Source organism: Rhinopithecus bieti, unplaced genomic scaffold (assembly GCF_001698545.2).
Source record: "Rhinopithecus bieti isolate Rb0 unplaced genomic scaffold, ASM169854v2 scaffold_39883, whole genome shotgun sequence".
NCBI lineage: Eukaryota > Metazoa > Chordata > Mammalia > Primates > Cercopithecidae > Rhinopithecus > Rhinopithecus bieti.
The window spans coordinates 192912-207545 of NW_016816948.1; the positions used below are offsets into that span (position 1 = coordinate 192912).

A 14634-nucleotide genomic window follows, 5' to 3' on the forward strand; every position below is an offset into this window, starting at 1 on the left:
AATTTTAAAACAAATACTATTCAGTTTAATACGAGAGATTGAGCAACCAAATTGTATTTAGGTTGGAATGACTTTTTATCAGGTTTAAGAAATTAAATTATTTTTAAAAATCATAACAAAATGCTTGAACATGTTATAGATGGTTTACATGCCAAGCAACTTACTGTTTGATTGATAAATTTTTTTAATGAGCACTCAAAACAATTGTATAGGCAGGAAAAAAGGACTATTACTCTTTCAATAGAAATTTCTTAGCAATTTCATTCTTAACAGGGTGATTATTTCATTAGAACAATGTAAGGGAAAGAAAAAGGTTAAAAAAATTTTTAAGCTTATTACACGCAATCCCAGCAATCCATTTAAATATCTTCCTTTTTCAGGTTAAATTTCTGTTCAGTTTCTCAAACAATATACCCGCATTAAGCTATATCATCATAGTCCAAAGTTTTTGTTTTTTAATTAACACAAAATGAATGCCAGGTAACACTACCTCTGTCAGGTAAACAGTTAATCTAAAAAAGAAAATCAAAGGAAGAAAATCTAATTGGTATATAAATAATAATGAAATTGTTCTCAATAAACTAAAGTGTTTTACTACATTTAACCTTTTCTGCATGAAATTGTTTAAATCACTTAACTTTCTCTCTGCTTTCATTTTTTGTCTTTATCTGGAGTGGTATTCCAGTATTACCAATTTTCTTGAAAATGTACATTTGGGTGTCAATCAATTGATGTCTAAATCATGACAAAAGAAAAAAAATCCACCAATACCTGAATACAAAGAAAACAAAACAAATTGAAGACTGAGTGTTAAATACTGAAGCCTAAGGAATATTAAAGATCAATTTCATCAGAGTACTTAGTTCTATCTGATGTTTTCTTGTTAATCCTCTGTTTACTGCAATTTTCTGCTTGCTGAATGTAGATCTAAGAGTGCAGAGACTCTTGTCTACTACTCCAGGTTATCTACATCCATGGCACATAACAGATACTTATAGAAGTTGGTTAACTGTGACCAGGCGCAGGGGCCCACTCCTATAATCCCAGCACTTTGGGAGGCTGAGGCGGGTGGATCCCTAAGTCAGGAGTTCAAGACCAGCCTGGCCAAGACGATGAAACCCACTCTCTACTAAAAATACAAAAAAATTAGCTGGGTGTGGTGCTGGCACCTGTAATCCCAGCTACTCAGAAGGCTGAGCTCGAGAATTGCTTGAACACAGGAGGCAGAGGTTTCAGTGAGCCGAGACTGTGCCACTGCACTCCAGCCTGGGCGACAGAGTGAGACTCCATCTCAAAAAAAAAAAAAAAAGTGCCGCAATAAACATACGTGTGCATGTGTCTTTGTTCACAATAGCAAAGACTTGGAATCAACCCAAATGTCCATCTGTGACAGACTGGATTAAGAAAATGTGGCACATATACACCATGGAATACTATGCAGCCATAAAAAAGGATGAATTTGCGTCCTTTGTAGGGACACGGATGCAGCTGGAAACCATCATTCTTAGCAAACTATCACAAGAACAGAAAACCAAACACCGCATGTTCTCACTCATAGGTGGGAACTGAACAATGAGATCACTTGGACTTGGGAAGGGGAACATCACACACTGGGGCCTATCATGGGGAAGGGGGAGGGGGGAGGGATTGCATTGGGAGTTATACTTGATATAAATGATGAATTGATGGGTGCTGACGAGTTGATGGGTGCAGCACACCAACATGGCACAAGTATACATATGTAACAAACCTGCACGTTATGCACATGTACCCTAGAACTTAAAGTATAATAAATAAATAAATCAACAAATCAATATTAAAAAAAAAAAGAAGTTGGTTAATTGTGTTTTATGAGAAGGCAGGGGAGGGAGGGAAAAGTGTAAGAGACAAAAAAAAAAAGAGGGAAAAGGAAATGGAGAAAAGGGGAAAGAATAGGAACAAAAACCAAATGTGCATTAAGCACTTTCCTAATTGTATCTGGGGCTATATATTGTTTTTACATTCATTCATAAATTCATCCAACAATCCCATGAAGTGTGTATTATTAATTAGATTTTATCAATGAAGATATTGTAGTTTAGCAGGTGAAAATCCACCTAAAGGCAATTAAACCCGGGATAATTTGACTCCAATTCTCACATTTTTTTCCACCCTACTCTGACGTTAGAAAGATAGTCTTTGAACAATACTGAGAGAAAGGGACCAAAGGAAATGGAAAAAACAGGTTTCAACTGGTAGAATGAATAAAATAATGGTATTGCATAAGATGGCAGAAAGGAGAACTGTTAAAAGGAAGCAATATGAGTATCAAAAGCTGTTAATTATTTTCCATAGCAGCAAATTTAAATATATAGATATATTATTTTAGTAATGAATAAATAAGATATAATTGTACTTAGGGATTTTTTTTTCCTTTCATTCAAATTAAACTATAAAAGAAAACTAACATTAAAATAATGGGATTATGTGCTATGTTTTATAAAATTGCATCATGTAAAATTTAAACACAAACTTTAATTATGTATGAGAAAGGAAAAAAGCAGACTTCTAATAGTTAAACTACTAACACTAAAAATTTCTGAAAAAACAGCTGATCAACTCTAATAATGTCATAAAAACGCACTTATGAAGGTAATGCATAAGTCATAGTTAATTACATGACAGTTTTTTAAAAAATGTTTCCCAATCTATTGTGGCTAAAGGACAACAATATGTCAAGTACAGAGAAGAGTAGATCCCAAACATGCTTACCTATCATCTAAAAATTAATAGTTTGAATTTTAAAAGGAAGGATTTATGCTTAATGAGAAAATAATATCAAGAACAGGGAAAAAAGACCAGCAAAAAAGTAAGCACACACATTAATTTATTATTGCTTCTGTGATGTTTAATCAAATAATCAAATATTAGACAATACTAGTTTATTAAGTGACAAGCACTGTTCTGCATGCTTTAAATGTATAAATTTAACTATTCCTGCCACAAACTCAAGGGTGGGTAACACAGTAATCTCATTTTACACATTGGGAAATGAGGACAAAAAAGTCTCATAACTTGGCTTATACCCTGCACTTACTTAAGTGGTGGGGCAAAGATTCAAACCCAAGAAGTCTGGCTCTACAGCTGGGGCTCATTAGTATAGTTGTGAAGGAAAAAAAAAGAAAGAAATTCATTTTTCACAGTTCTGGGAAGTCCAAGATCAAGGTGCTAGCAGACTTGGCGTCTGAAAAGAGCCTAATCCCCAATTCCAAGATGGGTCATTGAACATTGCATCCTCCAAAGGGAAAGAACTCTTTGGTTTCACATGACAGGGGTGGGGAGGTGGGCAAACAGGTAAAGGGGAGCTGAACTCCCTCTTTTATAAAGACATTAATTACATCCACAAAGGTGAAGCCCTCTTGACCTAATCACCTCTCAAAGGTCCCACTCTTAACACTCTTACAATGGCAATTAAATTTCCACATGAGTTTTGGAGAGAACAAACATTCAAACTCCAACAATGAGCTTTAACTCTCATTGACTTAGAGAGCTAAAATAAACATCAATACTTCTAAGAACTTGACTATACAACCCCAACCCTGATTATACACTTGATCATTTGGAACCTTTATAAGAATACCCAATGATGGCACATTTCAAGGGTACAGTTCCTTAAAGCACTCTTCCACAGAAGCATTCACCACCAAAGAGTCGGTATTTTCAGTAACACTGCCATTAACTAAGATCATGGAGAATGTTTGTTCTCTCCAAAACTCATGTGGAAATAATTCATTGTCTCTCCTGCTCTCAATTAATATTTACACAAATTTGCACAATTTTCCATGATACAATAGTTTAATTTTGAGTTCTTCCAATTCTTCCAATATTCAAATAAGTCTCTTATTGAAATTGTATACCATTTACAACAATGGAATTTATAAAGAGAAAATATCAACAGAACTGCTTATGTGAATTCCAGGCTTTTCTTGTAACATTATTCATAAAGCAATGCTTACACAGTTATTTGGGGACAAAATCATTTAAAGCTTTGATTCTTTTGTTTCCAAGTAAACTGAAAATAATACTCTAATTATTAACTGAAAAACTGAATTACACAAAGATTCACTGATACATGTAGACGTATTCTTAAGTTTTAGGAATTAGGCATTGTAAAGATTTCTAATTTTCCTGAAAAAATGCTGTAAAATCTTATTGATTGGCATTAATTTGTAAAAATGCCCTGTCTTATTTGTAAAATAATAATTTATTGCTTTAAACTACATATATTATAGTATTCTTTTACAAAAAAATCCTTAATGACTAAAAGCACTGCTTCAGCAAATAGGTAAGATCTAACTTATAATTAGTATTTCAACAATTTAAAATAAATTTGATAAAATGAAATATGCAGCACCATCTTGTAAAAATATATAAAGTATTATCACCATTGAATAAATGGACACAAGAGCAGAGATTGAAGGTGCCAGAAAGAAATTCATTCTCTTAAGCTACACTATACACTACCTCGGAAACATTATGTATTCATTAAACAAAACTTCTCTTCAATGATTATGAAATACTAAACTCCAGATGATCACTTTTTTTTTTTTTTTGGAGATGGAGTCTTGCACTGTCACCAGGCTGGAGTGCAGTGGCACGATCTCAGCTCACTGCAACCTCCACCTCCTGGGTTCAAACAATTCTCCCACCTCAGCCTCCTGAGTAGCGGGGGGACTACAGGCATACACCACCACACCCAGCTAATTTTTTTTTTTTTTATGTATTTTAGTAGAGATGGGGTTTCACCATGTTGGCCAGGATGGTCTCGATCTCCTGACCCTGTGATCCACCCACCTTGGCCTCCCAAAGTGCTGGGTTATAGGCATGAGCCACTGCGTCTGGCCAAGCCTTTAAATAACCAATTCCACAACCGCACGGTAACAGAAATATTATAAACCACACTCAGTGAACAAAAGATTTACTAGATAAGATATTCAAAAGCCAAACAAAAGGAAAACTTTTCAGAAGTTCCTTTGAAAGTTCCTTTGAAAGAACACATATGCCAGATACTTATCAAGAATCACGAAGCAAGAAAGGGAATTTACAGGGTCCTTGGTATATATGCTGAGATCCTTATAGCTAGGACAGTGAAGGAGAGGAAGGATTCATAATTCACAATTCACAAAGTGATGTGTTGATTAATATGGCTCAATATTAATAACAACCACAATAGTTTAATTTTAATATGTAATAGTAATAACCACAGTTGTTTAAATACTTCATATTCATTTCTACATTTACCATATTCTCAGATACAGTCTTTTTTCTTGGCTATGGAGACATATTAATCCACTTAATCAAATCATACCATTTAGAATCACATAAAGTAAAAATTACTAAAATATCAGCTATAGTATAATTATAATAGTTCTATAAGTTACCCACAGGAAATGCCAAGGATATGGCTCAGACTTTTTTAACCTTGGCACTTTTCATATTTTGATCTGGATAATTTCATGCTGGTAGTGTGAAGGGAGGGGGCTGTTCTATGCATTCTAAGAGGTTCTGTGTATCACCAATCTCTACCCACTAGATGCCAATAGCACCCATTGATTGTGACAATCAGTGTCTGGAGATACTACCAAATGTCCCAGGTATGTGGGGGGTGGTGTTGGGGAGGGTGTCATGGGTGGGGAATGACCACTTGGTGAGAACCACCAACATAGATAGATAGATAGATATAGATAGATAGATAGATCAACAGATAGATAATAGAAAAAAGAAAGAGAAAGAAAGAGGAAGACAGAAGGAGAAGGAGGAGAAAGAAAGAGAAAGAGAGAGAAAGAGAAAGAGAAAGGAAAGAAGGAAGGAAGGGAGGGAGGGAGGGAGGGAGGGAGGGGAAGAGAAAGAAAGGGGGGAAGAAGGAGAAAGGAGAGAGGAAAGAGGAAGGAAAGGAGAGAAGAGAAGAGAAGAAAGAGGAGAGGAGAGGAGAGGAGAACAGAGGAGAGGAAAGGAAAGGAGAGAAGAAAGGCTTTATACTAGGCATTCTTAAACAGTTAATAAAACTATGAAATAAAGTTGAATTTCAAGTTGGTGAATTTGAATGTATTTATTGTAGTTCAAGGATCATATTTATGAGCAGAAAAAAACTTCTTAAACTAAATCAATATTTTGTATTTTAAAAGCAATAAATACACCAGCAATCTCAGATAAGATTCTACTTTACTTAAGACGAAAAAAACTAATAAATAGCTTTCTTCTTATTGTTTACTTCTCTCTTAAGAATAAGACCCTACCTTCCTGCTGTCTCCCAGGAATAAAAACAACTGCAGTCTTTCCTTTCAGTTTTGAAGGCAAGAGAAGAACTTTTTCCTCTGACTCTATAGGTGGTTCCTGAAAGTGCTCTCCAGGTGACCTGAGGTGACTGACAAGTCTATTTTGCATTTACAAACAAGTTTAATAGGACCTGCATATTAACAAGAGTAATAATGTGTTATAGCAAATTGGAGTAATTTTTGTATTCACTTATTACCTAGACACTACTCTTCCAAGTTTCTCATTGGATTATTCTTTAGCTTACCATAGATGTAACTGATCGTGCATCTTCTTCATAATTTACTACTGGAGGTGGCTCTTTCCCATCATTTTCTTGCACTTTTTGCTCTAGTAATTCCTTCTGTGCTGAAAACTTTGCTTCAGTGCATCTCAGCTGCTGGACTGACTGCTTCAGTTCTTCAAGTGCCTGTTTTTGGCTTAGCAGAAGCACAATACTAAAAGAGAATAAATTAAATATAAATGATTTCAACTTCATTAAGAAGACATTAAGGAAACCTCATATATGTAAATTATGCTTTTCTTTGATTTCATTTTTATAAGAGCATTTTAGAATCATAAAAAATATGAAACTAAGCAGATTTTAAGTTATCACAGTATTTATTACATGCTAGCGTTAACAAAATAGAAGGAAGTGTTTGGAGTCAAATCCAAATTCAAAATGCTTTCAAATATATTATGATCTATGACATTCATTTTATTTTAGCTAAACCATATACCTCACAGAGTAGACACTTAGGTTCAGAGATGTAGGGCCTAGAATGAATTAAAATAACAGAAGCAGAATCTTAAATTTACCTTAAGTATCAAAGGCAATATAGCTAGGGTCAGATCTGTGCCTAGGGTAAAATAAATAAAATCAAGGTGACAGTCTGGATACCAAGCTTGTGTATATGTTGTGAGGGATGTGTGTCTGGAGGCAGGTGAAGCTACAATGACAAGGACTAAGGGCTAAGATGTAATTGGGGGAACGAGTAAAACAAAGGGCCCCAAATCTTTCCAACATCTCCAATATAAAGACAGTAGACTTTCCCATCCCTCCTTTAGAGTACAAGGCCACAGGTTGTCTTACTGTGACTTTTTAACCCTTGGAGGCTGCCTTCAATGATAATTTCAAACTCATTCACCCACATTGAAGCCACAGGTAAACAGGTAGTGGTGGTAGATACTTCTGGAAATAGCCCACACTACATATTACAATAATTTCCAAAAAGGACTGTGCCATGCACTGCTGAAAGTAAGTTACTAGTATGTAAGAGACAACATAAGGTCAGAAAATATCTTCTTAAATTGAAACTATAAGGCTCAACATAAACTGAATAAATATTCACAGGCAAAAATAACCACATTAAGAGAGATTTATTTATAAATACGATGCTGATCAATATTTTGAAAACTAAATTCAAATTTAATTGAGCAGGGTGCAACCTCAATGACTGCTATAAAGAAAGCTCTAATCTCCTTATTGTAACAAGTTTCAGGTGAGTGTCCTAACAAACAGAAGAGAAAAAAGTATAAGAAAAGTAAAACTAATGAGTAAGAACATTTAAAAGAGACCTAGTAATATCCAGAAGACAGACCTCTCCAGTGGAATTCAATAAATGGTAATCAGCATTTACATCATTATCATTCAACAGTCTGTGATCTGTGTTCTAAATCCATACAGACTTCGTGATAAATTCATGCTGTTTTATTTATTAGTTGGTAACTTCTTTTTAATAATAAATTGGCATTTCTGATTTCTCAGTAGAAAGTTGATTTTTTAAAATAATCACTTTTGTGGCAGCATGATTTATAAAGACACATACACACATATGTTTATTGCAGCACTATTCACAATAGCAAAGACTTGGAACCAACCCAAATGTCCATTGATGATAGAATGGATTAAGAAAATGTGGCACATATATGGCATGGAATATTATGCAGCCATAAAAAAGGATGAGTTCATAGAGACATGGATGAAGCTGGAAACCATCATTCTCAGCAAACTATCGCAAGGACAAAAAACCAAACACTGCATGTTCTCACTCATAGGTGGGAACTGAACAATGAGAACATTTGAACACAGGAAGGGGAACATCACACACCGGGGCCTGTTGGGGGGTGGGGGGGAGGGAGGAGGGATAGCATTAGGAGATATACCTAATGTAAATGATGAGTTAATGGGTGCAGCACACCAACATGGCACATGTATACATATGTAACAAACCTGTACGTTGTGCACATGTACCCTAGAACTTAAAGTATAATAAAAATAATAATAATAATAAAAGAATCACTTTTGTGAACATAAATTTATAAGGACCAGGTCCTGGAAAAGACTGCACCCATTATGTACTTAAAGCTTCCAGAGGATTTCCTCTTTGCATCGCCTAGCTACAAAGAAAAAAAAAAAGTCTCCAACAATGACAACGATACAAGACATAATTTAAAACATTCAAGGTAAAGTGGAAAAATACATTCTCATGTACATCCAGATTATCAGTCACATAAAGGTGAATGATTTCAAAAATGTGAGCAAAATCAACAGGGAAGTATACTTCAAAATAATAATACTCTAAAGTAATATTGTTACAGTAATTTTACACAAATAAATTTCATAAAGACTACCAGGAAAAATAAAAAAAAAACTTAAAAGAATAAAAATAAACTTTGCAAAATAAAATCAGAAATGACAAGGCACAAGGCAAGTAAATATTAACTGAACATCTGAATATAATTCAAAAACATGTATTTATGGAAGTAAATAGTATACATTTTACTCTCTTAAACCTATGGTCAGCTGAATAATGTCCCCCAAAAGATAACCACATCCTTATACCCAAAATCTGCAGTGTTTGTCAGCTTACATGGCAAATAAACTTTTCAGATATGATTAAGTTAAGGATGTTGAGATGTCAGATTATCCTATATTATCTAGGTGAGCCTAGTGTAATCATAAGAATACTTACAAGAAGGAGGAAAGATGAACAATGTCAGAAAAGGTAATGTGAAAATGGAAACGATGGAAGAAAAGGCAGTGTAACTTGGGACAGAGTGAAGTAATGAGGATAGCCTTTAGAAACTGGAAAAGGCAAAGGAAGCAAATTCTCCCCTAGAATGTCCAGAAAAACCAGCCCTACAAACACCATAGTTTTAGGCCAGTAAAACTGATTCTCACTTGTGACCTCCAGAATTATAAGAGAGTAAATCTGTGTTGCTTTAAGCTACTGTATTTGCGGCAATTTGCTACAGCAGCAAGACAATAGTAATACAAACCCTGATAGACGCCATATCCATTTTATGTTCATTTAAAAGGAAAAGATTAAACCATTTTAAAAGTTAAAATTTTGAAAAAAGATTTCAAGTCATATATATTCTCAAGTTTAGAGAAACAGCTTAATTGTAACAAATGACTTCTCATGATGTTTCCAATCTCTATGCCTTACTGTTATTTCACCTTTATTTTACCCTGGATAATAAACAGGATCTTCCAAAATGATTCTAAAATATTTGTATAATTTTAAAATCACTAAAAACTGATTCTCTAACTACAACAATCCATTTTCTCTAATCCTCACTGGGAACCTGAATAGCCCCTGATATGATTCGGCTGTGTCCCCACCCAAATCTCAAACTGTAGCTCCCATAATTCCCACGTGTCATGAGAGGGACCTGCTGGGAGGTAATTGAATCACGATGGTGGGTCTTTTCTGTGCTGTTCTCGTGGCAGTACATAAGTCTCATGAGATCTGGTGGTTTCATAAGGAGGGATCCCCTGCACATGCTCTCTCTCTTGCCTGCTGCCATGTAAGATGTGTCTTGCTTCCTCTGCACCTTCCACCATGAGTGTGAGACCTCCCCAGCCATGTGGAACTGTGAGTCTAAACCTCTTTCCTTTCCCCTGCCCTCTTTCCAGTCCATCCCGTGGCACCAGCACCATGCTCTTCTATTCTTTTTTCAAGTCGGTCGTGGAACTCAAGAATGACCTGAGCATCTGTGGAACGCTCCATTCTGTGGATCAGTATCTCAACATCAAACTAACTAATATCAGTGTCACAGACCCTGAGAAATATCCTCACATGTTATCAGTGAAGAACTGCCTCATTCAGGGCTCAGTGGTTCGATACATGCAGTTGCCAGCAAACGAGGTACACAAACAGTTGCTACAGGATGCAGTAAGGAAGGAACCCCTGCCGCAGAAACAGTGATGGCTCCTCCTCCTCTTCCCCTTCCTCTTTCACTGGTGACCCCAAGTCCCAGCCTGAACCCCTAATGCCCAATACTTGAAGAGGTTTTATTTGTTTTTTTACTAATGATGGTTTTGTGCGGTTTTTTAAGGGATGAGTGGATGAGAGGAATAATACAGAACAGCTATCCTCTGTTGAGAAGGTGAGAAAAAGTAGGCTGGGAAACTTCAAAGCCTTCCAGTGCCCAGTACCTGCCTTTCTCGCTACTTCCCTGGAGACAGTGGAAGAGTTTCCTAGGTCTTTCCAGGGCAGCATGTGATTCATTTGGTGATGGAAGGAATCTGTCCCACATTGGGAACAAAATTTATGATGCAGGGAAAAACAAAACAAAACAAAACTCTTTCCTTTATAAATTACCCGGCCTTGGGTATGTCTTTATTAACAATGTGAAAACAGACTAATACAGCCCCCTGCCAGTTTTATTTATTATTTAAATATGTGTTTGTGGAGTCCTCCACTGCAAGTAAGAACACTTTCCTTAAAAGATGACTATTTGTTTGTTTTTATGCTCTTAGAACCACCCAAGATCAAGTTCTTATGACCATAAGTCCTTTTTTTCCTTTCCCTTTGCTTGTCCCACACAGTTGCCTTTAGTCTTGTTGCTGTTAGTCATTCAGCCGCTCACACAAATATGGGGGGAGACTTATGGGGACACTGTCACCTTGAATGCTGAACATGCAGTCTATGGGATTTTTTTGTTTTTATTGTTGTTGTTTCCACGTGGTATCCTCATTACTATGTCTGCTTCTGTGAGACATTTTGGCCAGATTATAAAACTACATCACAAGACCTCCTACTTCCACAAAGATAGAATGTACTGACTCTGCAGAAAAGAGTTAACATAGATTTAAATGTAAAATCTCAAACTATTCAACTTTTAGAAAAAAAAAAAATAAAGAAGAAAATCTTTGAGATCCAGGACTAATAGCATGTACTGACTCTGCAGAAAAGAGTTAACATATAGATTTAAATGTAAAATCTCAAACTATTAAGCTTTTAGAAAAAAACAAACAGAAGAAAACCTTTGAGATCTAGGACTAGGCAAAGACTTCTTAGACTTAACACCAAAGCACCAACCACAAACCTTAAAAGAAATAAAATGGACTTTTTTTTTTTTAAATGCTAGTCAATTGCAGTAGTGAGAATGGGAGGAGTAAAATAAGGAGCTCAATCTATAACTGACGGAACAATCAATTGAGTTATCCACTACCTTCAGACCAGCCTAAAATGGACTTCTTTTTTGTTCTATGAAAGACCCTGTCTCTTGAAAAGACGAAAAGACAAGGCACAGACTGGGAGAAATGTCAAAGAAATAGAATATATGAAGAACTAGAATATAAAGGTCTAGAATATATAAAGGGTGCAAGAGTAATAAACAAAACAAAACAAGCAAACATCCAATTAGAAAATGCGTGAAAGAGTTGAACAGGTATTTCACTAAAACAGGATACACCAATGACAAACCAGCACATTGAAAAGATGTTCCAGAACATCATTCATTAGGGAAATACATATTAAAACAACAATGAGATATCACTACACATCTTTTAGGATGGCTCAAATATAACATAGTGAAAAAGTGACAATACCAAATGCTGGCAAGGATGAGAAAAAAAACGGGATCACTCACACATTGCTGGTGGAAACGTGTAATAATACAAACTAAACTAATGCAATTACCATACAATTAGCAACTGTGATCCTAGGCAGTTACCCCAGAAAAATTATAACTTATGTTCACATAAAAACCTATACATAAATGTTTGGAGACCTTTATTTGTAGTAGCCCCAAACTAGAAACAAACCAGATGTCCTTCAAAGCGTGAATGATTAGACAAATTGTGGTATATCCATACTGTTAGGGGTTGAATTGTATCCCCCAGGAAGATATGCTCAAGTCCTAATGCCTGAAAACTCAGAATGTGACCTCATTTGGAAACAGGGTCATTTCAGATGTAGTTAAGATGAGATCATACAGGAGTAGGATAGGCCATTAATGGAAAAGACTGTTGCCCTTATAAGAAGAGGAAAATCTGGATACAGAGAAGAGACACACAGGCAGAGGATCATATGGAGACAAAGGCAGAGACTAGAGTAAAGCTTCTACAAACCAAGAATGTCAAGGATTGTCAGCCATCACCAGAAGCTAGGAGACAGGCATGAAACAGATCCTCCTTTGGAGTTCTCAGAAGGAATCAACACTGCCAACACCTCATTACATACTTTAACCCTCCAGAACTGAGAGAGAATAAATTTAATAAATAAAATTATGTTGCTTTAAGCTGCCCACTGTGCAGTATTTTATTACAGCAGCCCTAAGAAACTGATACACATAAAAAATAAAAAAATAAAAAGAAATAAAAAAAAAAAGAAACTGATACACATACCATGGAACACTGTACTACTCAACAGTAAGAAGGAATGAAAGTAGCTGGATGGATCTCTGAAGAATTATGCTGAGTAAAAAGCCAATGCCAAAAGGTTACATACAACATGACTCCATTTATATAACATTCTTGAAAAACCAGACTAATGGTTTTTAGGGGTTAGTAAGGAGCTAGATAGACTGAAGGAAGTGTGGCTATGAAAGTACAACATGAGAGATCCTTGCAGTGATGGAAGTGCTCTGTATCTTAACTGTATCAATGTCAGTATCTGGGTTGTGATATTATTTTATGGTTTTACAAGATGCTACCATTGAGGGAAACTGAATATAGGATACACGGGATCTCTCTGTATTATTCCTAACAACTAAATGTCAATCCATGATTTCAAAATGAAAAAATTATTTAAAAAATATGTATCACCGCTGCTACATCATGCTTCCTCTGGTGAGATGAGGAAATTTCTTCATTTTTTAGTTTTGTAGGTACATAATAGGTATATACATTTATGAAATACATGAGATATTTTGATAAAAGCACGCGATGTGTTATAATCACATCAGGGTAAAGGGGGTATCCATCACTTCAAGCATTTATCCTTTGTGTTACGAACTATCCTATTATACTCTTCTGGTTATTTTTAAATGTATATTGACTACATATCAAATAGCACAACAATAGAATAGGTCTCATTCATTTGCCCAGCACTTCCCACTACCCTTCCCAGCCTCTGGTAACCAACCTTCTACTCTCTATCTGCAGGAGTTCAAATGTTTTAATTTTTAGCTCCTACAAATAAGCAAGAACATGCAAAGTTTGTCTTTCTGTGCCTGGCTTATTTCACTTCACATAATGCTTCACATAATGACCTCCAGTGCCATCCATGTTGAAAATGACAGGATCTCATTCTTTTTTTAATGGCTGAATAGTAGTCCATTTTGTACAGGTACCACATTTCCTTTGTCTGTTGATGGACACTTAGGTTGCTTCCGACTCTTGACTATTGTGAATAGTGCTGCAATAAACATGGGAGTGTAAATATCTCTTAGATATATTGACTTCCCTTCTTTGGAGTATATACCTAGCAGTGAGATTCCTGGATGGTATGGTAGCTCTATTTTTAGTTTTTTCAGGTACCTCCAAATGTTTTCCATAGTGGTTATACTAACTGAGGTGAGATTTTTATCCTCTCATATGTCTTAAGCTCTTAACTAAATAATCTGTTTTGGAGGAAGGTCCTTTTTATTCCCCTTCAGGACTTGAAAGTTTCTACTGTATTGTACCATGTTGGCAATCAGTTAGACAATATCGTAATACCAAGAATAAGATTAAAATGTAAATTCCCTCGTTTTGATTTTTAGTGGTTTTAAGGATAATGAGTCTTGTAGGGGTGTATGCCTCCAGTCCTAACATTTAAAATCAACATGTCTGATCATGAAATCAATTAGAAAAATTCACTTCTTCCAATTAATCCCATTTCAGCCTTTATCCATGACATAATCTCTCATATATGAACATGTTCCTTTTGTTCAGTAATTACTGAAAAAAATGTATTGCTGGTCTCACTATGTAAAATATTATACAATTATGTTTATAATACCACTGAGCAAATATGCAATACACACCTCAGTAAATAGACATTATAGTAAATGTATGATTATTTAGTACAAGATGCATAGGAGGCCATAAATAAATTTAAAACGTGG

The 14634-nt window shown here is 35.5% G+C and overlaps 1 pseudogene; it reads left to right on the forward strand.

Annotated features, from left to right (window-relative positions):
* The first annotated feature begins 10235 nt into the window (after positions 1–10235).
* On the forward strand, positions 10236–10505 carry LOC108517601 (U6 snRNA-associated Sm-like protein LSm2 pseudogene; annotated as a pseudogene).
* The last annotated feature ends 4129 nt before the right edge of the window (positions 10506–14634 follow it).